This window comes from Lacerta agilis, chromosome 11 (genome assembly GCF_009819535.1).
Source record: "Lacerta agilis isolate rLacAgi1 chromosome 11, rLacAgi1.pri, whole genome shotgun sequence".
NCBI classification, from domain to species: Eukaryota; Metazoa; Chordata; class Lepidosauria; order Squamata; family Lacertidae; genus Lacerta; species Lacerta agilis.
Genome location: NC_046322.1, coordinates 24,929,349 through 24,955,708, shown reverse-complemented (window position 1 = coordinate 24,955,708; position 26,360 = coordinate 24,929,349). Strand labels below are relative to the sequence as shown.

At 44.4% G+C, this 26,360-nt stretch overlaps 1 protein-coding gene across 1 annotated transcript in view; it reads right to left on the bottom strand.

Moving 5' to 3' along the window:
• The window catches only part of CWC27 (CWC27 spliceosome associated cyclophilin), a 109,879-nt gene that overhangs the window by 37,603 nt on the left and 45,916 nt on the right, over positions 1-26,360 (bottom strand). The window lies entirely within an intron of this gene.

Here is a 26,360-nt window from a genome sequence, read left to right as displayed (position 1 = left end):
AAAGTAAAGCCACCCAGAAGAGACAAAGATAAGACCCAGTAAAACTGTGATAAAACATATGGAGTACAGCAATTCATTTATGCCAGATTTGGCCTATCAGGTTCATTTTAACATTATATATCCTGTTTAATTTCAAAACTCTTGATGCATTTAACAAAAAACAAAGCAAACCTCAGAACAGGTTTGGGGTGAGTGCAGGGGGAACAGAACTTTCTGTAGCGTAAGGAAAATTCCTTGTATTGATAAAATGTTAACCTTAGTACTACATTGAATACAACACTATGTTTTGGGCTGTACACCCATTCCTCTTCTTCAGCAGAATTTCCCTTTTCCTTCCCTTGTTGACTCCTAACCATGGTCTAGTGTTACATCTGCACCAAATGCTAAGTAATGTTGATGCTAATAAAGTTCCCTCTTTGTTACCAGACCTGCTGTAGCACCACTGCACACATTCAAATGAACATGTATCTTACAGGTGGAGAATTGGCTATATTACTCTTGGGATCTTTACTAGAGACAATTGCAAACACACAAACAGAATTGCTTGTGACTTGCATGTGCTGGGATCAGTGCTAATTCATGCAACAGAGGCTTTATCTGGGGACCACCATGATGTTCTTACAGCTCAGAGTGAAGCTGAATTACACATACAGACACTCTATGGCAGGGGTCAGCAAACTCTATCATCAGGGGGCCAGTCCACTGTCCCTCAGACCTTGTGGGGGGCCGGACTATATTTTTTTTTGGGGGGGGGAAATGAATGAATTCCTATGCCCCACATGTAAAAACACCAGGCAGGCCCCACAAATAACCCAGAGATGCATTTTAAATAAAAGGACGCATTCTACCCATGTAAAAACACGCCAATTCCTGGACCGTCCATGGGCTGGATTTAGAAGGCGATTGGGCCAGATCCGGCCCTCGGGCCTTAGTTTGCCTACCCATGCTCTAAGGCAGGCATAGGCAAACTTCGGCCCTCCAGATGTTTTGGCCTACAACTCCCATGATCCCTAGCAAACAGGACCAATGGTCAGGGATCATGGGAGTTGTAGGCCAAAACATCTGGAGGGCCAAAGTTTGCCTATGCCTGCTCTAAGGGAATGTACAGATCCAGATGAACCAAGCTTTTTAGCAATACAGGCAACTTGCAACTTATGTGCTTTTAGCTTGTTTATTTTCAACTGTACATACTTGATGCATGGAAGGCAGAGAGCTTAAAAGCTCTTTTTGAACAGGGTTTTCCTGGTGCGGAAAGAGCTTTTAAGCTCTGTGCCTTGCTTAATGGGCTATGGGAGGCTCTTTTGACATCTTACGAGATCATGGGCGGTCCTGTGAGATCTTGCAAGAGTTTCAGTGCACCAGACCCAGAACACAAATTGCTCACATGGGGATGATTCCAAAGGGGTTGTTTTGACTATACAGTATTTTGGCTTTTCATGCTATCCACCAGAGGGTAGGTAACTCACTCTTTTGTGAGTTACCTGTATCTAATGTTCCAATTGCGATATAAACTGATTTGGTTAGTTGTAAGATCAAGTGAAATGATACCATCAGTCTGTCCAGAGTAACCCTATTTGGTCCACGCTGTGCTTTGCCAACTGAGGCCAGGATGTCCTGATTCTGTGGAGGATGGAGGCAAGGAGAGATCTACTTTAGGTAGGCCTCCTCTGTCGAAACATGCTCCCGGTGGTGAAGGAGCAGATTTCATGGAGAAAGTGGGAGGAACAAGGGTCAGAGTGTTGGATTAGGGAGACAAGTTCCAATGTTCACTCAGCTTGTCGAGTGGACTTGGGTCCCCTATCTCTCAGCCAAACCAAAGGATAAAAGGGGAATGGGGTCTGCATGAACTACTTGGAGCAAAGCAGGATATAATGTGAATTAATGAAGATAATGATACTAATAAAGCTAAAACAGGGACTAATACATACAACACATGACAATGGAACTTCTCTGTTATCATGTAAACAGCACTTTGTCACAGAAAAGCAACCTGTTTCTCTTTGCGAAGCTTTGGCAACCTCTGGTTACTCCTTCCAGTAGACATGAAGGATTATGCAAGCAGAGTGGGAAAGCTTTCCTGTCAACCCCAAGTTATTTTGTGGGATAGCATGGTGAGGTCTCAGTATTGCTGTCTACTCAGTACCTGTGCATTATATGGATAAAGCAATGACTTCATATTCCAGGATTATCAGTCTGGCACTTTTCATAAGTACCCCATTCACAGTTCACCACCACAGAGTTAAAGATCATCACTCAAGAGCAAGCAGCCAAGTCCAGAATAATGGATGAATTAAAGGGCATTGACAGAGCTGTGGGGCGAAGCTTACACTGCACATTCCTACATTACGTCCATCTGTAGCTGTTTTCTCCAACCTTTCATAACAGTAATTCAGCATCGTGTTAACCCACAGAAACTAGGATGACAAAATGAGATTTAAGCAAAGGATCCTTATTTCTTTTCTTCCATTTGCAAAGGAATGACTTCTTATTTCTTGTAATCGCCCAACTGGTCTATATTATTTCCTATGTGATATTTGCAACATATTTTATTAATGGTCAAAAAGACAAAGGAATAATTTCAAGACACATAAAAATAAATCACTGGACAGTGGATTTAGAATTACAGGAATTAGAAGAATTACAGGAGAGCAATCTAAGGCTGAAACCCTATATATAAACACGTGGGAATTAGTTCCATTGAATTCAGTGAGATTCACTCAGAACAAGCACACAATTGCGTGTACAGCCGTACCTTGGATGTTGAACGGAATCCATTCTGGAAGTCCGTCGGACTCCCAAAACATTAGAAAAGCAAATTGTAGCTTCTGATTGGCTGCAGGTAGCTCCTGCAGCCAATCTGAAGCCATGGAAGCCCTGTCAGATATTCGGCTTCCAAAAGAACGTTCGAAAACAGGAACACTCACTTCCGAGTTTCCATCATTTGGGAGCCAATTTGTTCGGGAGTCAAGGCATTTGAGATTCAAGGTATGACTGTAATGCTTATTTCTTTGCCTGGGCATGAGAAAGCATTCAGGATCCATCTAAACAGACCTTAAATCATCATTCCATCTCCCAAGGAAATCACAAAAACTTTGTGTGACAAGGCACTACCACATTCTCACCCAACTAAAAAACTCCAAAATTCTTTCGGAAAAGCTAAGATAGTTACATTGATATAAAACCCATAGGTTAGATATACTATTAGCAAAGACATTTGCTTTAATTGTATTAACAGATATGAGCCAATATTTATCAGTAGCCAATGACCCACCCCAACCTGAGCTTATCCCATGGACAGATAAGCAGAGCTGGGCAGAAAGTAGACACTCTCTACTAATTTTCAGTAGCCATGTTAACAGTTGTTGAGATTTATTAGGTAGACCTTAATCTGATCAAGACAGTCAAAAGTGTGTACTCAAGGTAAGTTAGAACAGTTTAATTATACCTTAAAATAGGGCTGGGGAAGCTGTTACTCTCCAATGTAGGACTACAACCCCCATCATCCCTAACTATTGGCCACACTGCCCAGGGCTGATGGGAGTTGGCAGTCAAAGAGCATCTGGAAGGCCACAAGTTTCCCATCCCTTAAGAGATTGATCCTTGGAACACACTTTAAACTGCACGTGCTCTTCACTGTTAAAATGCATTGGTAGCCTCTGGCAAGTCTACTAAAAGAAAACAAACTCGACCAAACAAAACTCATTATGAACCCATCCCATGTTAAAGTTAGTTGCAGCTCTTTCAGAGCTTTGGCTCCAAAGAAGTTGCTCTGCTCCCCTCCAGATACCAGTTCTTTTCTTTCAGCTCCTCTGCACTTTAGCTATATTTACCAATACTGATAAACAATCCCTTATATGCCCGGGAGACAGCTGTGGTCTGCAAGAGAGCGTCTCTTGCAAGCTCCAACAATCTCAGAAGCCTGCTCCATAGTATCTTGTAGCAGGGTCTTTAGTGTGGCTGCCCCCATTCTATGGAATAGCTGTCCTGATGAGATATGACAGACACTTACTATCTTGCACTTTCTGGAAACAATGAAAGACCTTTCATTTTGCAGCTGGATAAGTGGTGTCAGTTTTGTTTTAAATATATTTACTTTTTGTGTTTTTAACTGTTTTTGTTTGTATTGTCTAGCATCTTAAAGACAGTTGTAGAGAAGGTGATTAATAAACTGATGATGATAACCAACAAATCAGCAATCACTTTCTCCTTCACTGGATGCATTAGGAGACAAACACATTAAGTCCTCCTTTTTCCAGCATGGCTGTTGTGTAGAAGCACCCCAATGTGTATCTGAACATGCATATTTCTCAGAGAATTCTTGCTTCTCTAAGGGGGCGCTGCAGCTCAGTGGCAGAACACGTGCTTTGCGTACAAAGGATCCCAGGTTCAATCCTAGCATCTCCAGGTAGGGAGACTCTAGGCTTGAACATTGGAAAGATTCTGACCATCAGTGTTGGCAATATTCAGCTAGGTGTCTCAGCAGTACGGCTTGTTTATAAGGCTGCTTCCTACGTCCCAGTTTATCAGGATCCCTCCCTCCTTCCCTTTTCTACTATGAAACATACGGCAAGGCCAAACCTGTTCAGTTTTCCTGATCCTACCTCCCATGCAGAAACTGTTGCAGCATGGCACTATGTAATCTGATTGTGTCAGGGATAAAATAGCTACTTATCTCTTAATACAGGAAACTGTTTAAACAAGTTGTGATTAGAAGAAACACTTTGCTTTGTTAAAACAAATGATGAAAAGCCATTCTTTACACCTTGTGTAGAAAAAAAAACAATCTGGTGTTAAATGAAAGTCTCATGGACAACTGGATGCCACCGAAACAAATTGGAAATACGGCAGAAGCCATCTTGAAGGAAGCACATAATTACTAAATGGCTTGGTGTCTCCACATACCATTCATGATCTGTTGATCTATGTGCATGGACACAGAAAAGTATTAGGATTTGGAGGCTGATATGGTTTCTCTCTTTATGGTTCTGGGAAAAGCCAGAATATGGAAATTATTTCAACGTTGGAAAGAGATACTCAGACTGGCAGGGCCCTTCATTGTCCTCTGCTACTCTGCAATGAGTAAGTTAATGATTTTGAATGACACACAAAAAGAGCTTTAACAGGTCAATGAACATAGGACTTCTATAAAGTCTGAGCATTGGTTCATCTAGCTTAGCATTGTCTACAGTGACTGGGAGTGGCTCTCCAGGGTTTCAGGCAGAGGTCTATACTATGCCATGAACTGAAAATGGGACCTTCTGCGTGCAAGCCGATGTTCTATCATGGAGCTATGGCCCTTCCCTATGTGCACTCAGAAAGTGACCACATTCTGGGGACAAGCCACTTCACCCCACACTGAATTATCACCCCTAGACAAATGGGATGGGGTTTTGCCATGTCTTCCAGCAGGGTCACATGCTATTCTGGGGCTGGTGTGGGGAGGAGAGCAAAGCCTGGGGCAACCAAAGTACATGGGTTAGAGCCTACAGGGTCATAAATTTAAGACAATCCTGCACCACAGGAGCACAGGAGGCTTTCAGCACAACCAAAACATGACAGAGATATAGATGTGCTGTACCTGCATGTGCAATGTGTTAAATGTCCACTGTACTGTAATTAAAATAAAGTTGGCAATAGGGCTGTGCATTGGGGTTGGCCTCAGCAAGCAGAGGCAGGAAACCTCTCCATGACCCAACCCTCCCCACATTCATAATTTCCGTCTATATCACCTCTACCAGCTGCACACTGACAACGTCTTACTCAACAGGTCTCATTGCTGACTAGTTTAGATTCATTTGGCAGGCTAAGGAAGATGAGTTACTTACAACCTGGAGCAAGGCCAAGCCTTTGCTCTTTGTCAAGTACTTAATATTTATTTTTTACTTATCGTCAAGTGCTTCACAAATATTAACTAAGACTCATAGCAACCCTTGGAGGCAGACATTCTTCCTACTGAAATTGGGAAACTGATGCAAAGAAAAAGTTAAATTACAGTACTTCTACAAATACTGCCTATGAGACCGTAGATTTAAAGGTGTCATCTGTGTCCTGAAAATTTTTTGGATCTTTGCCACAATATTAAGCTCAAGCAACAGCTATTTTGAAAATGCATCTGTCCAGTTTATTAAGCAGGAACTTCTGCCTCTAGATGTGGATTTCTTGCAGGCAGGGAGGATATATTGTTCTAGAGACTTGCATCTGCTTATTGAGAAAAGACAGAGCACTCAATATGAGAAACATAAATTATCAGCATAAAAAAACTACTGTATTAACTGACCAACTTTTCCCACACTCCTTTTGAGAGAAATTTTATCTGAATTTGCACCAAACATTTCTCCCTTAAAATATAAATGAGAAACATATAATTTAAGCCCAAAGTGAAAGGGTACCAAACGTTATTCTCTGCATTCAGGGCTGAGTTGCCATGGAAAGTCATTTCACCTTTCCACATCTAAGTTTTCCCATTCATAAATAAGTTGTTTTCTGTCTGGATTGGTTAATATTAGGGCTCTCAATATGTAAAAACACTTTTAGTATTAATAGCTTAGGGTGGATCAGCCACTAGACACTGTAGCTTACATGCTGTATTTTGCACTGAAGTCACTTCCACTTAGGATAAAAAGATTCCTTGTTAGGATCCTGAGCTCACACACACACACACACACACACACATTCAAAAGGAAGCTTTACCAGCTTGGTAGGAAATAACATATTAATAGCTCATGACATATTGGACGTGCATTTGTGAGAGTCTTAACCAGTCTCATGAACATCAAGTTCTGGAGTGAAGCTGTTGAAAAGCATGGTTTTCAGCACTTACAACATGTAGAAAGTAATGAAATGCTACACTACAGGCACAGAAGCTCATCTGCTGTCACCTTAGTGAATGCTGGAGATTGTAGCTTGTTATTATGTTTTTCTCTGCAGCTCTTTTATGCAACACCATTACTGTGGTGCTTTTATTAATGTAGCATCTGCAAAATAAAATATTGTGTTTTCAGAAAACATAAAATAGTAGAGTAAGGGTGTGCCAGTATCTTCCAATTAACAGAGGTGAAGTGCTGTAAATAGTCTATATATGTGCCTAGTGATCTCTTACAGTGGCGGAGGAAGCCTCTGCGCTGCCCAGGGTGGTGGTGCGGAGGCACCCCCTGGGGGCGGGGCATCACAGCGCATGCGCCATGATGTCATGATGCATGCGCCGTGACGCCACGGTGCGTCGGATGCACTGCACGTGCCCGGAATTTCCAGGCATGTGTAGTGGATCCAGCCGGCGCTGCTGCAAGCCGGCGAGCGAGTGGCGGGTCGGGCAGCCCCACAACCCGCCGCAGGAGCAGCAGCACCAGCCGGATGCATCTGGGGGGCGCTGCTGCAAGGCGGTGAGCAAGTGGTGGGTCATGGGGCTGCCCCGTCCATAAAGAAGCACGGGCAGGGTGCCGGGCGGCGGGGGAGGGGCCAGGGAGTGTCACCCCCCTCCCCTGGAACCCAGGACGGAGCACCCCCTTCCTGCGCCACTGATCTCTTATGCCATATACAGTACCTTCATACATTTAATTCCGTTTAGGCAATAAACTTTCTCATTTACATTTTTTTGTCACACTGAACACAAGGAAGCTGTCTTAAGCCAGGTCCAACTAATTCTCCGTCTAGTTCAGTATTGTGGAGATGCCTGGGACTTCCTGCATGCAAAGTATGCACTCTGCCACGAAACCATGGCTCCTTCTGCCCAACTGCTCTACATATTTACTTCACTATTTATCACTAAGTTCGGTTAGTCATTTTCAGATGTACTCTGGGCATACAGAAGCTTCATACACACGGAAAGTTAAAGGAATATGGGATCTCCAAATTCCTGCCAACAATACACTGAGAAAACTATTGAATGAGGTTTTCTGTTAACACTGTGTTTTTCCTCTAATGATACATTTGTTTCCCATTTTTTAGGGCCACTTTACACTTGTAATGCAGCTAGTTTCTTCCTATACAAGATTTCTCCAGTGAAACTGGGCTGTACACAGACAGGCATTTCCGTAAGTGGCTCACACAGACGTTCCCCCCATGCAATCCCACACACGGAAGGGATTAAATGAAGACACTGGTGCAGTTAGGTAATTTTAGACTCTTGACTTAATGGTCTTAAAAGGCCCACCCCCACCCCTTTAGATTGTAATGTGCATTACTTCATTTTCTTTTGCATTTGGTAAGCTAGCCTTGCTGTGATTAGAGGGCTTTGCTGCTAATTCTGCTGAATTAGTCCTACCCTGGCAGCAACACTGCATAGAGGAAAAAGCAGCCAGTTCTTACAACTAGAACTGATATCTACGGTTGCCAGCAGAGAGGCCTACTTTAGAGACAAGAGAAGGCATGAAGGCTGTTTCACACCTGCTTGAAGCATCTATGATGCTCCAAATGTCCAGCCACAAAAATGTGCTAAATCTAACCACGCACAGACTAAAGGAGCTGCAGAGATGCAGCGAAGACAAGAAGAGCAGAAGCACCACGTATAATCTAACTAGAATCACTCTGGCTGGGCTTGGCAAGCGCAGGCAATCAGACAGTTGTCTGAGCTTGCAAAGTGCTGTGCCTTTGCTGACACAGTTCAAGTTCAAGCCATACAGGCAAAAATGGATCACCCAACATAATTCTGACCTCAGGTGATTGACGGGAGAGTTACCCCACCCACCTGTCATACTTGGCCTGCGGGGAATGGGGGAAAATAAAAATATGGGCCACTGGCCAGATCCACTTCCCTACCTGTGATGCAGTAATTTTAGTTTTATGGTACTTCTGGGGTTTTTGTTTGTGTGTACTGCCTTGTGTATAACAGGTGGAATACACATATTTAAATAAGTAAATCTCAGCTTAAATTTGACAGCATGTTTTTGAACCCAGGTTAAGAGGTTAGCGTTAACCACAGGCGGTACTAACGCTTTCTAAACCATGGTTAAGGGTAAGGAGCGGCAACCTACACCAAGGATGTACCAAGGACGGGGACAGAACAGGTCAGCTTATGTAGATGGTTTCCAATTTATAAATATTTTGTTCCTTTTTTGTTGTTATTTACCCTTAGTGAAAGGTAGGATAGAAATGTTTCAAACAAACAAACACGCAAGCACGCTGCAGTAATAATAGCAGTTCTATAGTGACCATGTAGGTAAGAATTTAGACTCATAAACATTAACATTGTTGTTGTTGTTCAGTCGTTCAGTCGTGTCCGACTCTTCGTGACCCCATGGACCAGAGCACGCCAGGCACGCCTATCCTTCACTGCCTCCCGCAGTTTGGCCAAACTCATGTTAGTAGCTTCGAGAACACTGTCCAACCATCTCATCCTCTGTCGTCCCCTTCTCCTTGTGCCCTCCATCTTTCCCAACATCAGGGTCTTTTCTAGGGAGTCTTCTCTTCTCATGAGGTGGCCAAAGTACTGGAGCCTCAACTTCAGGATCTGTCCTTCTAGTGAGCACTCAGGGCTGATTTCTTTGAGAATGGATAGGTTTGATCTTCTTGCAGTCCATGGGACTCTCAAGAGTCTCCTCCAGCACCATAATTCAAAAGCATCAATTCTTCGGCGATCAGCCTTCTTTATGGTCCAGCTCTCACTTCCATACATTACTACTGGGAAAACCATAGCTTTAACTATACGGACCTTTGTCGGCAAGGTGATGTCTTCGCTTTTTAAGATGTTGTCTAGGTTTCTCATTGCTTTTCTCCCAAGAAGCAGGCGTCTTCTAATTTCGTGACTGCAGTCACCATCTGCAGTGATCATGGAACCCAAGAAAGTGAAATCTCTCACTGCCTCCATTTCTTCCCCTTCTATTTGCCAGGAGGTGATGGGACCAGTGGCCATGATCTTAGTTTTTTTGATGTTGAGCTTCAGACATTAAACATTAACATTAGAAAACCAAATTGCCTGGGTGAAATAGAAAAACGTTACTATACCACTATTAGCTTATAAAAAGCTGGACCATACAGAAGAAGCTGGCTTAACATCTTGAAAACAAGATCTCTGAAAATAAGGCCATAAATGGCTTATTCATAAAAGTCTTAAGAGTGAAGTATAAATGGAAGTAGGTGGCACAAGCAAAATGGAAACCCAGCCTTTTGAGTGATGGCAACAGACATCATAACCACAAGAGTATCCTTCCTGTCTGTTTCCACCCTCTGCAACAGTTTTGCAATGCAGTATGCTGTGCTTCTGAAAGCAAAGTTATTTCTACCCTGACAACTCAAACCTTTCCCCCTCAGAGCTCTAAACAAATATAACTCAACAAGGGAGCTTAAGCATCTTTGTAAACTCATGAATGAAAGACATCCATTCATTGTGCAGCAGCAGCAGCAAATAAAAACTACTGATTAGGATGTAAATAACAGAATGGGAAGTACTGTAATAATAATGGCTGCATGAATTCCTTGATACTCAAGGTGCCCAATTACTAGGTTCCAATGATATGGAAGCAAAATTTATCTGTAGCATAGAAACTTCTTGATCTCAGGATAGAATTCTTAGAATAGGGATCAGCAAACGTTGGCCAAATCAGACACCCTAAGGCAGTGTTTTTCAACCTTTTTTGGGCAAAGGCACACTTGTTTCATGAAAAAAATCACGAGGCACACCACCATTAGAAAATGTTAAAAAATTTAACTCTGTGCCTATATTGACTATATCAGTGGTGGCGAACCTTTTGGAGACCGAGTGCCCAAACTGTAGACCAGGACCCACTTGTTTATCACGGGGTGCCCAAGCTTGTTGAGCTTTTTTTGGGGAGCTGCCGACCAAGGTTTTGGAGCTTTTTGGGGGGATTGCACAGGGGTTGCTTTGCTTTTTTGGGTGGGCGCCCCAAGGCTGCTGAGCTTTTTTGGGGGGGGGAGAGAACAGAAGTGGATGACAGGTGGTACCTTTGCTGGAGTTGGCATGCAGCGCCGACGTCGTCTGCCGGGGCGCCAGGGGGACGCGCGCACAGCGCAGTGGGCAGGGCCGGTGCTAGGGTGTTTTGCGCCCTAGGCGAGATGACCTTCCCCCCGGCCAATCATATTTCACTTGGAGGGTCTGCAAAAGGCAACTGTGGGTTTGAGGAGGCACTGCAGATCACACTTCCCCTGGCCTGTAAAGAAGTTGCTATGAAGGAGGAAAACTGCTCCCTGAGCTGCCCAGGGCTGGACCATCCCGTTGCCCTGGCCGGGTCCTGCAAGCTGGAGGCAGCGGTCAGCCCCAGCCTTCCCCGCCTGCCGCCCATCTATTATTAATTAACTAATTAATTAATCCACCCTAAGCACGGGAACACTATGTGGGAATGCAGGCCAGCTGGCTTAAAAACCAGGCCTCGATTTCCCGCCCCACCTTTAATAACAACAATATTTATATGGATACCTGCTTAAAGACAAGACTTGCGCCACATTTTGTCCTTGTGCCCCTGAACTGTTCTTATTTGGAGCGGGGAGTTTGCAAGCTGCCCGGAGAGCGGCAGGCGGGCGGCGGGGACCCCGGAAAGGAAGCAGCCGCCGCCCGCGCCTCGCCTCGCCTGCCGCCCGCGCCTCGCCTGGGCCAACCTGGCCGGGGCTGCGTGGCGCCAGCCGGTTAAAAGGGAAGCAGCCCTGCTCTGCCGCCACCGCCCCGCTCCCAAGGCGACAAAGACACCAAAGCGCGGCTCACTTCGCAGGCGAGGGCCGCAGGGGCCGAGCGAGGGAGGCCGGCGGGGCCCTTGAGAAGCAGCGCCGCCGACGGCTCCCTCCGCGGCGGCGCCTTTTGTGCCAGCCTCGCCCATTCAGCCGGGGCGCTTGGGCGTGTGACGGCAGCGCCTGACACATTGTCCTCGCCCCATTATTAATCGCCCTCAGGCAGGCAGAGGGGAGCAGCCGAGGGGGCTCCGGACTAAGGGGAGGCCAAGCGGGCGGGCGGGCGAGCGAGTACGGCTGCTCTTTGTCAGCTCACGGGCCTCTCCTCTCCCGGAGCCGCGCTAGCTTGAGGCGACCCCAGCCGGCGAGCCCCGCTTCCTCGCCCGTTGCGGCTCCTCAGCGGACTCCCAGCCAGAAGTGGAAGGGGGCAGAAGGCAGGAGAAGGGAATGCCGCCCGGAGCCGGCCGCCCTCGCCTTCCATCCCGCGCGGGGGCCCCACACCGGCCCTGGGGGTTGAAGAAGCGAGCGCTGTTGTGCCCAGTCGGAGACGACTGCTGACGCGGCGGATTGAGGGGCAGATCAATCGCCGAACACAATCTCCGGCGACTAGCAAAAAATAATAATAAAAAGTTCAGGGTTTCGGCAGCGGACGCAAGCCTGGGGAGAAAGCGGCAACAGCGGCGCGGGTGGGCCGATGGTGCGCGTGCCATAGGTTCGCCACCACTGGACTATATATGAAGTAATTTTTCCATTTTTCCCACGGCACACCAGGCAACATCTCGCGGCACACTAGTGTGCCGCGGAACAGTGGTTGAAAAACACTGCCCTAAGGAGCACCACTGGTCCCACAGTTGCCAGTGAAAATAGATACATTCAACAAATTGTTTGAAAAATTATATCCTTGGGCAGAGGCAGAGAATGACAGTTCAAATCTCCAATATGTATGGTGAATAACAGTTATGATTGCCAAATGTATTTCAAAGTGATGGTCTTCTTCAGTGATACAGATGTTAAAAATAGTAAATTAGTTACTCCAGAGTTTGATTAGGCAATTCAGACTTGCAGTGATTAAGTCATGATGTTCATATACAAATATATTTCATCTCCGATGCTTATTCAGAGTGCCCCAGCTTTTCTCAGGATGTATCCCATGGAGGGTGGAGGAGAGAACTGATGTGAGCACATCTTGATATGCACATGTACCAGTACCAACAACTCATCAGCAACACTACAAAAGACTTACCGCTTGCTTACACAAGTGGCTGGTGTGAGAGCTTGTAGTTTGGATGTCACAGGAAACTACGGTTAGCTTAAAATTGAATGTGGATACTTCAAATTACCTTCTAGGAGTTCAGTGTGCCTGGGGAAGAGGGCACACTCCTGCAAATGATGTTACATCTACACTGGCTCACATTATCAATAATCAACACTGTATTATGCAGTAAACAACACTGCATCATTACAAAACTGAATAATATAATATACAGAATAATGTTAAAATAACAAACTACAAACATTACAAACTAGAAAAGAAGAGCAGTTTGGGGCTCACGTGCACCTCATCACCATGTAGCCAGTAGGAGGATTTCATTTAAAAAATGTCTGTTTTAAACTAGCCACAGTTCTCTGAACCTTGACAAACTGCAGTTAACCTACGGTTAGTTAAAACAATCCAACAAGTCATAAAAACCATATTTTAATCACTTTGGCAACTTGTTTCAGCTCACCATAATGTGTATTAACCACTGTCTAGGGTAGGGGCACAATGCTAAACTGTGGTTAACTGAAATCAGAAACAGAAGCTTCCACTTTTCTTTTTGAGGCTGCACCAGAGGCAAAGGGGAGCACATAAGTTCACGACTTGTGCACTCTTCAACAAACCATTGTCTATTGTTGCATCTAAACTCAGCCAATGTGAACAGGCAAAGTTTCACCACAAAGTTTAAGATTCCATGGGGTGCTTTTCTTCTGAAACTCATTGTGCATACTGGTTCTCAATCACTGTTTTGAAATCAAACACTAGTTGTACAGTAAGCATGGCTAAACCCCAGTCCACTTGTCTTTAAAGGGTGTGTTCCTACCAAGCAGCTTGAGTCTATGCTTATTTTACCAATCTCCTGAAAGTAGGAGACAGTAGCCACCTGGTACTTAAATCTTGGTAAACAAACACAGATCTTCCTTTTCTGGGATCACTCCTCCTTTGACAGTTATCCATCCTTTCTTTAATTACTTTAATTACTGTTAGTGCCTAGTCATTTGAAGCAGGATCCTCACCCCTCCCTTTAGGTGCCCTGAGTGGTCTTCACTTTTTTTCTTTGGAGGGCAGCTCCACACCCACACAGCAACGTTGCAAGCTGCTTTTCAAAATTTCAAAAATGGCTTGCTGCGAGCCGTCGCAGGAAGCTGCTGTTCGGCAAGATGTAAGCACAAGGCCTTGCTAGATGCACAGTTAGCTCTCCAGACTGCGGCCCAAAGAAATGAGCACACCGAAAAACAACAAACTACATTAACTCAATTAACAGCAGAATATAAGCCTATGCAACAAATAACGTCTCCTTGGAACATGGATAGAACACTTGCTATTAGCTTTTGCCTGCTGTTTTCCCAACATCTGACAAGAATTTGCAACAGATGGAAGTGATTCCACACTGAACAGCACACCCTTCATGTTCGCCAGTCTGCTGACTTAATCACAAACATACTGAATCTGCTGAAACAATAGCCTTGGAAAGGGTATAGGCTCAGCCTTTTCGTGGCCCTGAAATACTGGAAAAGACACTGCATCCTCACTACCAGCATGAACATCTTGGTTTAATGTCAAGCCACATTACAGTCTCGTTCCAGATATTCTGCACGCCGAGGGACAAAAAGGGGGCAAGACACCCGTCTCTCCCCTGCTTTATCCAGCTCAAAGTTCTACTGTGGAAGTTTCTTTTGTATAACTCCTATGTTTTACAGTATTAGTCAGCTGCCTTTTTTCAGACTTAGCTGTGGTTTTGAGCTGATCCTATTGTTTAAATGGGTTCTATATTTCTTGTTGTATGTTTATGTAATTACATTTTTGTACTTTAGATCCCACAACTGGCATCTACTGGGAAGGGCAGGCTATATGTAATAGTAGTAGCAGCAGTAATAATACGAATACTATCATCATAAGAGATTTTACCAAAAAAAAAAAAAAAAGTACAGTAGTAAGAGGAGCCTACGATGTTCAAAGTAAGATAAATTGTTTTTAATATTGTGTTTTAAATGCTGTAATCTGCCCCGGGGATCTCAGAGTGAAGGATGGGTAATAAATAAATAATTATAATAATCACAATAAAGTAAAAGTTCACCAGACACAATTATTGAAAATCTACCGCAGCAGTTATACCATCTATACAACTTCATACACCCACGCATCACACACACCGAAGGCAACAGGAATGTGGTGTTTTCACAACGAAGTTCAAATTCCAGCTCAACAACAAAGTTCACCAGATGGCCTTGGGCTAGTCGCTATTTCTCAGACTAACATATCTCACCAAGCTGTTGGGAGGATCAGATGAGATGACCAAACTCCCAGAGGAAAAGGCAAGATAAAATTCTGCTTTTAAAAAATGAATCAACCCCCAGACTTCTGATCTGACACTTTAAAATTTAATTTGTCTCAACATTCGTACAATGAAACCTGGAAGCACCTCCCATTAAACTTAATGGAAAAAAATAATTGGAACTATTCTGCATCTGTTAATATTAGGTAGTCACTCGAGTATGTTTAGCCTATGTCTTGCTTATCTCAGCTTACTCTTTAAACCGGCAGGACATGGTTTGTTCACAAATAAAAGAGCAAGACTTGCCATACATTTTCAAACCTGTGGTCATTTAGAGGAAGCGCCTAAATAAAGTGCGAATGCTATGCTTAAATATTTTCTTTCGGTTGCATTATGCATATATTACCACTGAGTTTTGTTACACTGAGGGCAAAACAACCAGAGGCCTACCTAGGTGCTGGTGAAACTGGTCCATGCTAGGAGTGTATGTCCAGGGGGAGAGGCAAAAATCACCTATCAGACTATGGAGTGCATGGTGTATATGTGTACAAGTACATGCCACCACAGTTGTGGTCTAGATCAAAAGTGGGAGAAGCTTCCTGTTCTTCTTGCACCATGGCACAAAGGTGTGCAGTAAAGTGTTGCTGTTTTCCTGGGGAGAGTGCCAATACAGCTTCTTGCTGGGGACACCAATACATCTTCTTGCCAATGGCACAAGGGACCTTAGGTACACTTCTGCGTACAATAAAGCCAAAAGCAACACAGATTAAATCACCAAATATGTCACTACCAAAAAATGAAATCATATCCATTCCCTAGTTAGACCATTTCCTATCCTATTATTATTATTATAATAACTACAACAGTCTTACCTTTACCTGTTATACACTCCATTATTACCTGGAAAAAAGAATGCCATTTATGTCCGCCTTGATTTTCACTGTGTTTTTGTAATACAACAAGGACTCAGCTATGTTAGTAAAGAAAAAACGATTTAAATGCAACACCAGAATGCACCAGAGAGCAGAAAATTTTAAAACACGGTTTTCCTTAGGTATTTCCCCCCCTTTTGTTATAAAGATATAATTTCTGACTTATTTATAGTGTTTCCCCCCTGTGTTTAGAACCACCCCAAGTCAATACTGCTTACCGTAATTGTGACCCAGAACCTTGTGACCCTACCCCCAAATCCACCTTCTCTCCAGAAAACACAACTGATATATTTTTATGGTACTGTATTAACTTTCTTCCTGACATTGTCTGCTCCTTGACTGGGCTTCAGCTGCCTTCCCTAAAGCAGGTGGGCCACAACACTCCCTACAAACATGCACCGTGGGAAACACAAATGAGGCACCCCGACTTAACTCTCACTTGTCCTTTTCTCACCCATTGCCAATGCTACAGAGACTACATGGCACAAGGAGGAGCAAGTGAAACCCTTGGCAATGTGGCAAAAAAGCATGGTTCCAAGGCTTTAGACCTGCATAAGGAGGGCTGGTGAGTTTCAGTTTGACACCCACTGGCGCAGTATAAGCGCCAGGAGGAAAACTGCTGGTTTGTGATGCTCATTACAAAGATTCAATATGGCAAGTGCATTTGCAGAGACTTGTAAACACATGAACACATTTAAGATGAAAGTGTGAAAGTCACAAATTGATTGGCTGAAGGGTGGTTTTTATTAAAATGAAACAAACAAAAACAAAAACTCCTCAGTATCACAAGGACACACATTCTGCCAGGTCACTGAGAAGGCAGATGCCACTAAAGCTGTTCTTCATATTTATATACAGTAGCACCTTGGGTTGTGAAAGCGGCAAACCTGGAAGTGTTTCGCCACACGCGCATGCACAGAAGCGTTTTACTGTGCCGTGCGCATGTGCAGAAGCGATTCCTCCCGTTGCGGAAACCTCGGGATCCGACTGGAGCTCCGGAACGGAACCCGTCTGCAACCGGAGGTACTAATGTATTTATGTATATGCATTATTTATATACGGGGAATTCCCCATTTGTGTGTCGCTTGCATTCTGAGGTACCATGCCTGTTGGCAGGGTGTGCGTAAGGCAAACCTGCTCGCTTTCGGTGTTGAGAACAGCGTGCACGTCAGCGGTTGCATGGGTGCCAAATGCAAACAAATGGGGAGTTGCCTGTGCTGCCACATTAATAAAATATTCTCTGGGCGGTTTACAGTAAAAGAAATTAAAATCGGAAAGCACAGAAATAAAATATAAACAGCAGCAGAAGAAAAGCCACTGCATATGATTTAAAAAAAAATCAAATCTGAGAAAGATTCAGCCTACTAGTCCTGCTTGTTGCACTTTCACTAGTGCAACAGGGCATTCTCCCCCCATGCCCCCCGAAATTGGTTCTGAGGGTTGAGAGAACCCAAGCACAGCGCAAAGCGAAAGGAGAGGAGAGATTCTAAAGGTTCCCTCAAGGTCTTGGCAGGTGTACATGGGAAGGGACCATTTTTCAGGTAACCTGGTCCCAAGCCATTCAGGGCTTTGTAGGCCGAAACCAACAGTTTGATTTGGGGGGCAAGAAATGAACTGGAAGCCAAAGCAGACAACAAAACACTGACATAATATGATCATATTTCCAGTCCCAGTTAACAATCCTGCTGCCCCATTTTGGAGCGGCTTAAGCATCATTCTGCCTGCCATTTACAAAGGAACATAACCCTATAGCAAGAACCTCCTATCATCATTTGTATATTGATCTATTAGTATTACCGTTAGTAATATCATTGTGACAGTACACATGCTGAGTTAGCAGATATTTTGAGAGAGTAAGAAAAGCTTCCTACTTCAGTTTTCAAGAACTATTAGACACTTTTTTAAAAATAGGGTAAAAAAGAAGGGCATTAAGATAAATAAAGCAAATACACTTTCCTTAAAAGGGCTCAGAGAAGTTTGGTATTCAACACCTTCATTTTGTTCTCTGGTAAATTTCTATGAAACCTTAGATTCTACTGATTTTTTTTTGGGGGGGGGGAGCTGTGGAAAACCACAAAACGCCTCCAAATACTTGCATTGTTTTTGTATTATTAGACTATTATTATTTGCTACTCCAGGAACCTTGAGCCACATTATCTTCGTGTATTTAATCAAAAGGTATAAGTGGCTCACTTTACAGGAAAGGAGAATGCCAAAAAACTGTACAAAGTGACAGGAAAATAGGAGGGGGGGACTTACCTTATCTAATTTTGTTAATTTAACATGGCTTAATCACTGCTTCTCATTTTCTAAATACATTACTACTCTCTCTCTCTATATATATATATGAGAATGACGCGGGTGGCGCTGTGGGTTAAACCAAAGAGCCTAAGGCTTGCTGATCAGAAGGTCAGCGGTTTGAATCCCTGCGATGGTGTGAGCTCCCATTGCTCGGTCCTAGCTCCTGCCCACCTAGCAGTTCAAAAGCACATCAAAGTGCAAGTAGATAAATAGGTACTGCTTCGGCGGGAAGGTAAACGACATTTCCGTGCGCTGCTCTGGTTCGCCAGAAGTGGCTTTGTCATGCTGGCCACATGACCCGGAAGCTGTACGCCGGCTCCCTTGGCCAGTAATGCGAGATGAGCGCCGCAACCCCAGTGTCGGTCACGACTGGAACTAATGGTCAGGGGTCCCTTTACCTTATATATATATAATGACAAACCTATTTTCACTGTTTTTGTTACTGCCTGGTCATATGCTACAGGTAAGTAGCCAAGTCTCAGCCACATGCCCAGAAATTTTGAAGCATCTTGCCACAAAACAATCCAGTCTTTGTCGAATGCAGCAGCCTGCTAGCAGAATTCTTTAAAATGAAATCATTGTGTCAGTTTATTGAACCTGCAGGATTGCATTGAACTTCTACAAAGTTAATTTCATTTCAGGACAGACTAAATAAGAGTTATGTAAAATGGGTTTCATTTCAGATCATGACTGAGCTGTAGGATGTTGGTCAGCCACAAAAAGCCAGACAGGAGCTTTGTATCCCCAGAGGTGCTGTAAATCACGCAGCTAACCCTTTTCTGTGGTTTTGTTTTCTTCTCTGAGTGTTGCTGCACTGAACTCATCAGCACATCTTAAGAGCGCAGCCCAAAATTTAAAGTGTCTTTAAACAGCCTGATTATTTGTGCCTTTGAGGTTTTTGTGCCAGTGATACAAGTAGTAAACAAACTCCTACAGGTCTCGTAGCATCCCGTGTCCTTCTACAGCAAGAGTGACTAACCTGGTGCCTCCAGAAGCTGCTGGACTACAATAACTATCTTCAATTCACTGGTGGGCCACATCTGCTTTGCCCTTATGGACACACCCATTTAGCATCACTCATTTATGGTGGCGTCACTTTTACAACGTAACAGATATAAACTAATATTATACAGCTGACTTGCAACGAGTGGGGGCTACATTTCAGGCATGGCCCATATACGCAAAAACACATATAGTTGAACAACCAACTTGGAACTGCCCAGATGCAAGCAATCTTACCTTCTAGAGCGGGGGTCTGCAACCTGCGGCTCCGGAGCCGCATGTGGCTCTTTTACACCTTTGCTGCGGCTCCGGGGCTCTGGGGCGGATACGCCTGTCCACTTCTCCAGCTGGCCAGCGGCAGCGGCCGCCCTCCAGCTGGCCGGCGGCCCGCCCTCCGGAGGCTGAGGGTGCTGCTGCTGTGCTGCTCTGCTCATGCGTCGTGCCTCGTTTCTGCCAGCGCAGGCGCAGCAGCAGACAGCAGCAGTTTCCCTCCAGAGGTGTGGCTGCTGCTGCTGGTGTGGAGCTGCTGCTGGCTGCTGCATCGAGGCGACGACAAGGTAGGCAGCTGCGGGCTGGGCCAGGGGCGGCGGGTGGTGGGCGAGGGCGAGGGGGGAAGCCCTCCTTTTAAAAATGGTCGAGGAAGCTGCGCCTGTTTCCCTGCCGCTGCCTCCTTCACTCCTGGTTCCGCTCACAGCCTCAGACCGCGCTCTCGTGGGCGCGCGTCTCTCTCCGCCCCGGAGCAAGGCCGGGACTCGCCCTTGCCCGGGACCTGCGTCTCAGGAGCCAATGGGTGCACGTGTCGCGAGGGGGCTTGGAGGCTCCTAGGAGCCCGAGCACGCACAGCAGGGACGTGGCTGCTTAAAAAGGCTGCATGGAGGAAAAGGCAGTTGTGCGTTCTTCCGCAGCAGCGTCGAGCGGAGTCGCCGCCGGACCTCACCAGATAGGTTAGTCATGTCGCCCCCGCCTTCCAGGGCGCAAAGCTGGGCTGGCTGGGCAGAAACCACCGTCGAGCTCTCTGCCTGCCGTGGGCGGGGGGCTTTGCAACCCCCCAACGAGTCCCTTGGGGTGGGGGACTGGGACTGGGGAGGGGGAGTCCTCTGCCGCTGCTTCCTCAGGTGTGTTGCTTAGGCTGCCGGGCGGAGCGCGGGAGCGCAAGTTGGCCGCCTGCGCCGCGCCCTCCGGCTGTGGCCTCTCCAAAGTGGCCTCTCCAAACGCGCGGCGCAAAGTTTGGTTGGGCAGCCTGTGGCTGGAGGAGATCCGGGGGATTCCTCCTCGGCGGCTGAAAGAGGGGCTTGTTCTCCCTCGCTTTCTTTTCTCCCAGTTCTAGGTCACTCGACCCACAATAGCACTTCTTTAGTCTCCTTGCCGCACGCGCTCTGGCAACTTTTCAGGCTCCGGCTTGCGTAAAAACTGGGAAAGCTTTCTCTCGCTTCCTTCCCCCCTCCCCCTCTCATTTCCTTCCCCCCCCCAAACCTGAGTAACTTATGCAGAGGCAGAATTTACTAGGTGGGGGAGAAGCCCCTGTCGTGACTTCCAGGTGTTTGGAAGCACGGACAGCCCACCAAAAAGAAAACTTGTGAAAATGCTTCCTTCGCGAGGGCAAGGAGTAATAGGGGTGGAGATGGGCCGAAAGTCCAAAGGAAATGATTTCTTGAAGGTGGAGGATGTACTACGGGAGGCAGAATAAAGGGCTGGTTCTCACAGAGACATGGGTAGGAGAATGACGCCCCAAAAGGTTGCAGTTTTTCCTCTGTCCTGAGTGTGTGTCAGGGGAGCCTTGACAAAGCACCTGTTGGCGTGGAAGAGAGGAGTCCTAACTTGGATCTGTGTTCATGTGCAAAATCTATCGCCATTGTCATTAAGGGGGCAGGGAACTCCCCTAAAAAGGTTTGAACACTATGAACTACTACAGCCACCTGTATGCAAGTCAGCACAAACATCACAGGCTTCTCTGGTGCAATTCTGTGCTTTATTTAGCAAGAGAGGAGGTTGGAAGAGGTGAGCATAGCCTCTGGTCTGGAATATTAAGGGTAAAAGACACTAAGATTATTGTAAAAGCCAGCAGTCTTCAATTAGACATGGGACAAACATTTAACACAAGTGTGCAGTTGAGGACTCATTTTTTTTTTAAAAAAAAACAACAAATCAAATATTTGTATGCTGTTGCAACCCACCTTGGATCAGGCTGTGACCTGGTAGTGGTCCCCAGGTTGGATAAAAATGAATGATTTTTTAAAAAAATCAGATTTTTTTTATTTAAATCGGATTTTTTAAATTTAAATCGGATTTTTTAAAATAAAATGCAGTGTTATATTTGTTTTAAATGTCGCAGTGGTTTTGCGGCTCCCAGTTTCTTTTTTTTTCTTCAGAAACGGGTCCAAGTGGCTCATTTTGTCTTAAAGGTTGCAGACCCCTGTTCTAGAGCAAGCCTCCCAAATGGGTCTAACCCCCTAAGCAAGGCAGAGAGCTTTTAAACTCCCCACCTTGCTAACTGTGCTCTAGAAGGCTCTTGAAAGATTTCGCGGTGCTGTCTGAGTTCCTGTGAGATTTTGCAAGATCATTCCAGTCTTGGTAAGTAAGATGAGGTCTGAAATACAGCCCACGCTAATCTCAAAAATATTTAGAGAACAAAATCCATATATTTTAGCCAAAATTAGCTTATTAGGGTGATTCCATTCCACAACTAAAATACTTGCTAGTATTCCTTCCCTGAATGTAGCAAGCCAGTTGAAGAAAACTGAAAGCCAGTTCTGAAATAAGCCATCAATACTCCTAGCGAAAAGTCTGATAAAGAGCTTTGCACATTGGTCAAGTCAATGGAGAAAGAAAGATCCATCCACTGGTTGCATACAGCTATGCCAACTTCGATGTTATCTCGGATGTACAAACGCCTGGATTCGTTAGAAAATTTCCACAGAAGGGAAGATTTCTATCATGGCTACTTGCCCTGGGCAATTTGCTCAACACTTGGCAGGGTACACTAAGCATTCTGTTCTTTTTCTACTGACTGAGAGGAAGGATGACCAAGAACACAGGAGATGAAGTTTTAAGAGGGGGTGTTAATTTGCCTCTGTTTTTTATTCCAGTCTAATCTGTCATCTACTTATGGATGCCAGTGGCCTGAGGGTGGGTGGGAGGTGAAGAGAGTAGACAGCTGAAGATACTGGGAAACATATTGTCATTTCAGTGTTATGTGGTGAGGAGAAATACAAAACACAATAAGAGAGAAACATAGAAAAATTAAAAATATGCATTTAACAAAGCGAAGATTGCTCCAAATAACATTACAATTGCAATAGGTGTTTAATAGTCAAGAGACGTGCAACTTCAAAACCCTACTGAGTAAGCTTTAAAATGAAAGTGTTTTTTGAAGCAAGAGTTTATATAATCCATGCTGTATAGGAAGTATCAGCACTCAAATGATATTTTCGTGTCATTCTTTCTATAGCTACTTATACTCTTCCAAATACTGACACTGAAATATAACCACGATAACATTTAATGCATGGGTAGGCAAACTAAGGCCCGGGGGCTGGATCCGGCTCAATCGCCTTCTAAATCCAGCTCGTGGACGGTCCGGGAATGAGCGTGTTTTTACATGAGTACAATCTGTCCTTTTATTTAAAATTCATCTCTGGGTTATTTGTGGGGCATAGGAATTCGTCCATCCCCCCCCCCCCAAATATATTTGAGTCCCTCACAAGGTCTGAGGGACAGTGGACCGGCCCCCTGCTGAAAAAGTTTGCTGATCCGTGATTTAATGGCTGCATGTCCCATTGGCTGCAGCAGAAGGATATATTTTTATGATGTCATTTCTCCAACCCAAACTGATATATATATATATATACACACACACACACACACACACACAACTTTCTATGCATTGAGATATTAGCTGATGACAAGAATGTACAATGATGTTTCCCGTGTCCTCAGAAAATTCTTTCAAATTAATTTCTAAGCTTTGGGTGCAGGAAGCAAATTGAGCGGATCAACAGAATATTCTTCTTACTAAATGTATTTCTAATTACATAGGATGCATTTCTAATGGCTCCTTTTGTTTCCACTCACTTTTGAGAATTTAGTCCAAGGGGTTCCGAATGTACCAAACAGAACTTCCAGCATTCTCCTCCTGATGTTTTGTAACATATGAATGCAATTATAATTAAGAAGATTATGGTATCCAGCTTCGGTTTCCTGCTTTCTTAATTTTGATCTCTTATATGATATTTAATATGCTAAGTACCATAATATACATGTTCCCTGTAAAGGTTTTTAACAGTAAAAACTCTGGGGAATTCCCTCAAGACCCTCAAACTTTGCTGAGGCACGAGCAACAGAGGTGCAATTGCTCCCTGTCCCCCAACCTTGAAGCATCAAGATGATGCATGAGACACAACATTTGGCTGTATCTAACTTTTGGCTCAAAGTAAAGTACACTGAGCATACAACAGATGAACAGTATAAGCAGAGCACTGGATACACTGAGCAAAAATTAAAATTCTTCCCCCCCCCCCCTTCAGTGGGACTTATACATACCTGATTTTCTCTTGGCTGTGCCCACTAAATGCAATCCAGCACAGTTCAGCCCACTAAAATCCTACAAAAATCTAATCCTAGGCATAGACATGATTATGCCCATTACACCTACTGGGGTCTACAGAAAAAATTAAGATAATTCACAGGTGCACAGTTCTTCTTCTACTCTTAAAACAAAACATTTGCAAAAAAAGGTAGGGGGCGGGAGAAGTGTGTGTGCCAATCCTTTATATTCCCAAACTGAACCAAAGCCAGGAAGTATTGCAAATCACATGGGAAATATTTCAGCCCAATTTCTTGACCAAAATGTTTTGGCTAGATTTTGAACATTCATTCAAAATTAAGCATGGGACTTCTGAAGTTCATGCAAGAGAAATTGCCGTGATGTTTTAAGAATATAAAAATAGAGCAGTCAGAACCTTACACTGTATTTTCTTACTGGAAGTTTTTGTACGCAAGTTGTTCATCTGCGGCAGGATAAAATTACTGCCATCTTTATAATAAATAAATAAAGCAGGATAAGTTCATAAAGCCACTTGAATGAAACTGCAGCAAATGCCTCAAGGATATATATTTAACAATTCCAAAAATTAGCAGCCCAGACATCAGGCATTCAGAAACTAGGAACTCCACTTAAATTCAGATTTAACCAACAGGCAACCAATGTGGTGCACACTCCCCTGGAAGTAAGCCCCATTGTACACACAACTTACTTCTGAGTATGCATGCACAGAACTGAGTTTAGACGGATCAGCTAAGCAAAACGAATCTAAAGCTATGCAAGCTTATTTTGCAGTCTCATTGAATTAAATTATTAATAGCAACAACAACAACAACTATTACTTAATGCATTTTTATCCTGCCTTTCCTCTAAGGAGCTCAAAGCAGCATACAGTAATCTCTCTTCTTAAGGGCATTTGGCTTTCATAGTTTCAGCCATAGGCAGTTGAGGGTGAGCTGGTTGAAACTGCACAAGTCAAGTCCCAAGCAAGATGGAGAGTTGCTTGCCAGGGGAATCAGTTCCCATGAGGTCCTGCATGTGTCCCTAATCTTCTACAGCCAGTTGAGCAAATGGACTTTGCCCAGCAAGTAACCAAAGCAGACCCAGTGTGAAAAGAGCTTTTAATCTCTCAGACCCGTTCAATGCACCAGCTGTGGGAGTACTGGGAATGTTCTCTCTTTCCCCCCTCATCTGCTAGCCACGGGTCAGATGTTTGCTTATGTGTGATTTTCATGTATACATGTAGCCCTTGGAACTGAACCCACACGTAAAATGAGAGATTACTGTACATTGTTCTACCTCTCATTTATCCTCACAGCAACTCTGTGACCCCACCTGGAGTATTGTGTCCACTTCTGGGCACCATAGTTCAAGAAGGTTATTGACAAGTTGGTATGTTTGCAGAGGGAGACCAATATGATAAAGGGTCTGTAAATAAAGTCTTAAGAGGAACAGTTGAGGGAACTGGGTATGTTTTGCCTAGTAAAGAGGATACTGAGGAGATGTGATAGCCATATTCAAATATCTTAAGGGCTTTCACATGGAAGATGGATTCAAGTTACAAGAAAGGAGATTCTGACTAAACTTCAGGAATAACTTTCTGACAGTAAGAGCAGTTCAACAGTGGAATGAACTTCCTCAGGAGGTGGTGGACTCTCCTTCATTGGAGGTTTTTAAGCAGAGGTTTGATGGCCACCTGTCATGGATGCTTGCGTTGAGGTTCCTGCATTCAAGGAGATTGGACTAGGTGACCCTTGAGATCCCTTCCATGATTCTACAGTTCCATGATTCTGTGTATGCACTTCAAATTTACAAAATGTAGGGCTGCTGGCTAAAATCCTTCTGTATGAGACTATAATAAATAGCCTGACCCAGCAAACAACACTTTGCCTGACCTGAATCCTGCAATTCAGGTCAGGCTTTAATCAAATCTGCCCATACGTGTCAGTAGAGTATGTTGACATGTATGAGAAAAGGGACTAGTCTGTTCACTTATGTGGAAGTGGGGCTCACATGGCCTTCCCACCTCTATAGCCTTTGAGGACAATAGGCCAGCAAGAAGCAAGTATGTTCCCTTGCCTCGGGGGTATTCCAGATTACAGAGCCTTCCCTTCTCCACAGAAGGCAATGGGGACTTGAATATACAAATAGGAGACCATAGAAACTGTATCGGGGTGGAGGGAGGCAAATGTGCTCCCTGCAATTGCCACCCCAGATGTCTAAGCTAGTTCCTAATAAATTTCAGCTTAGAATTTATGTGAGAAAACAACACTGGGTTCCCCAGAAGTAAAGCAAGAAGCAGATTTTCCTCAAGGGAATTTCTGCAACTCTATTTTAGAGCTGAATGTAAAGGCAAATGGATCTCAAAAACAGTGCAAGAGCACCCCCCCAAACATGGTGCTTTCCAGATGTTTTGGACTGCAACTGTCATTAGCCTTA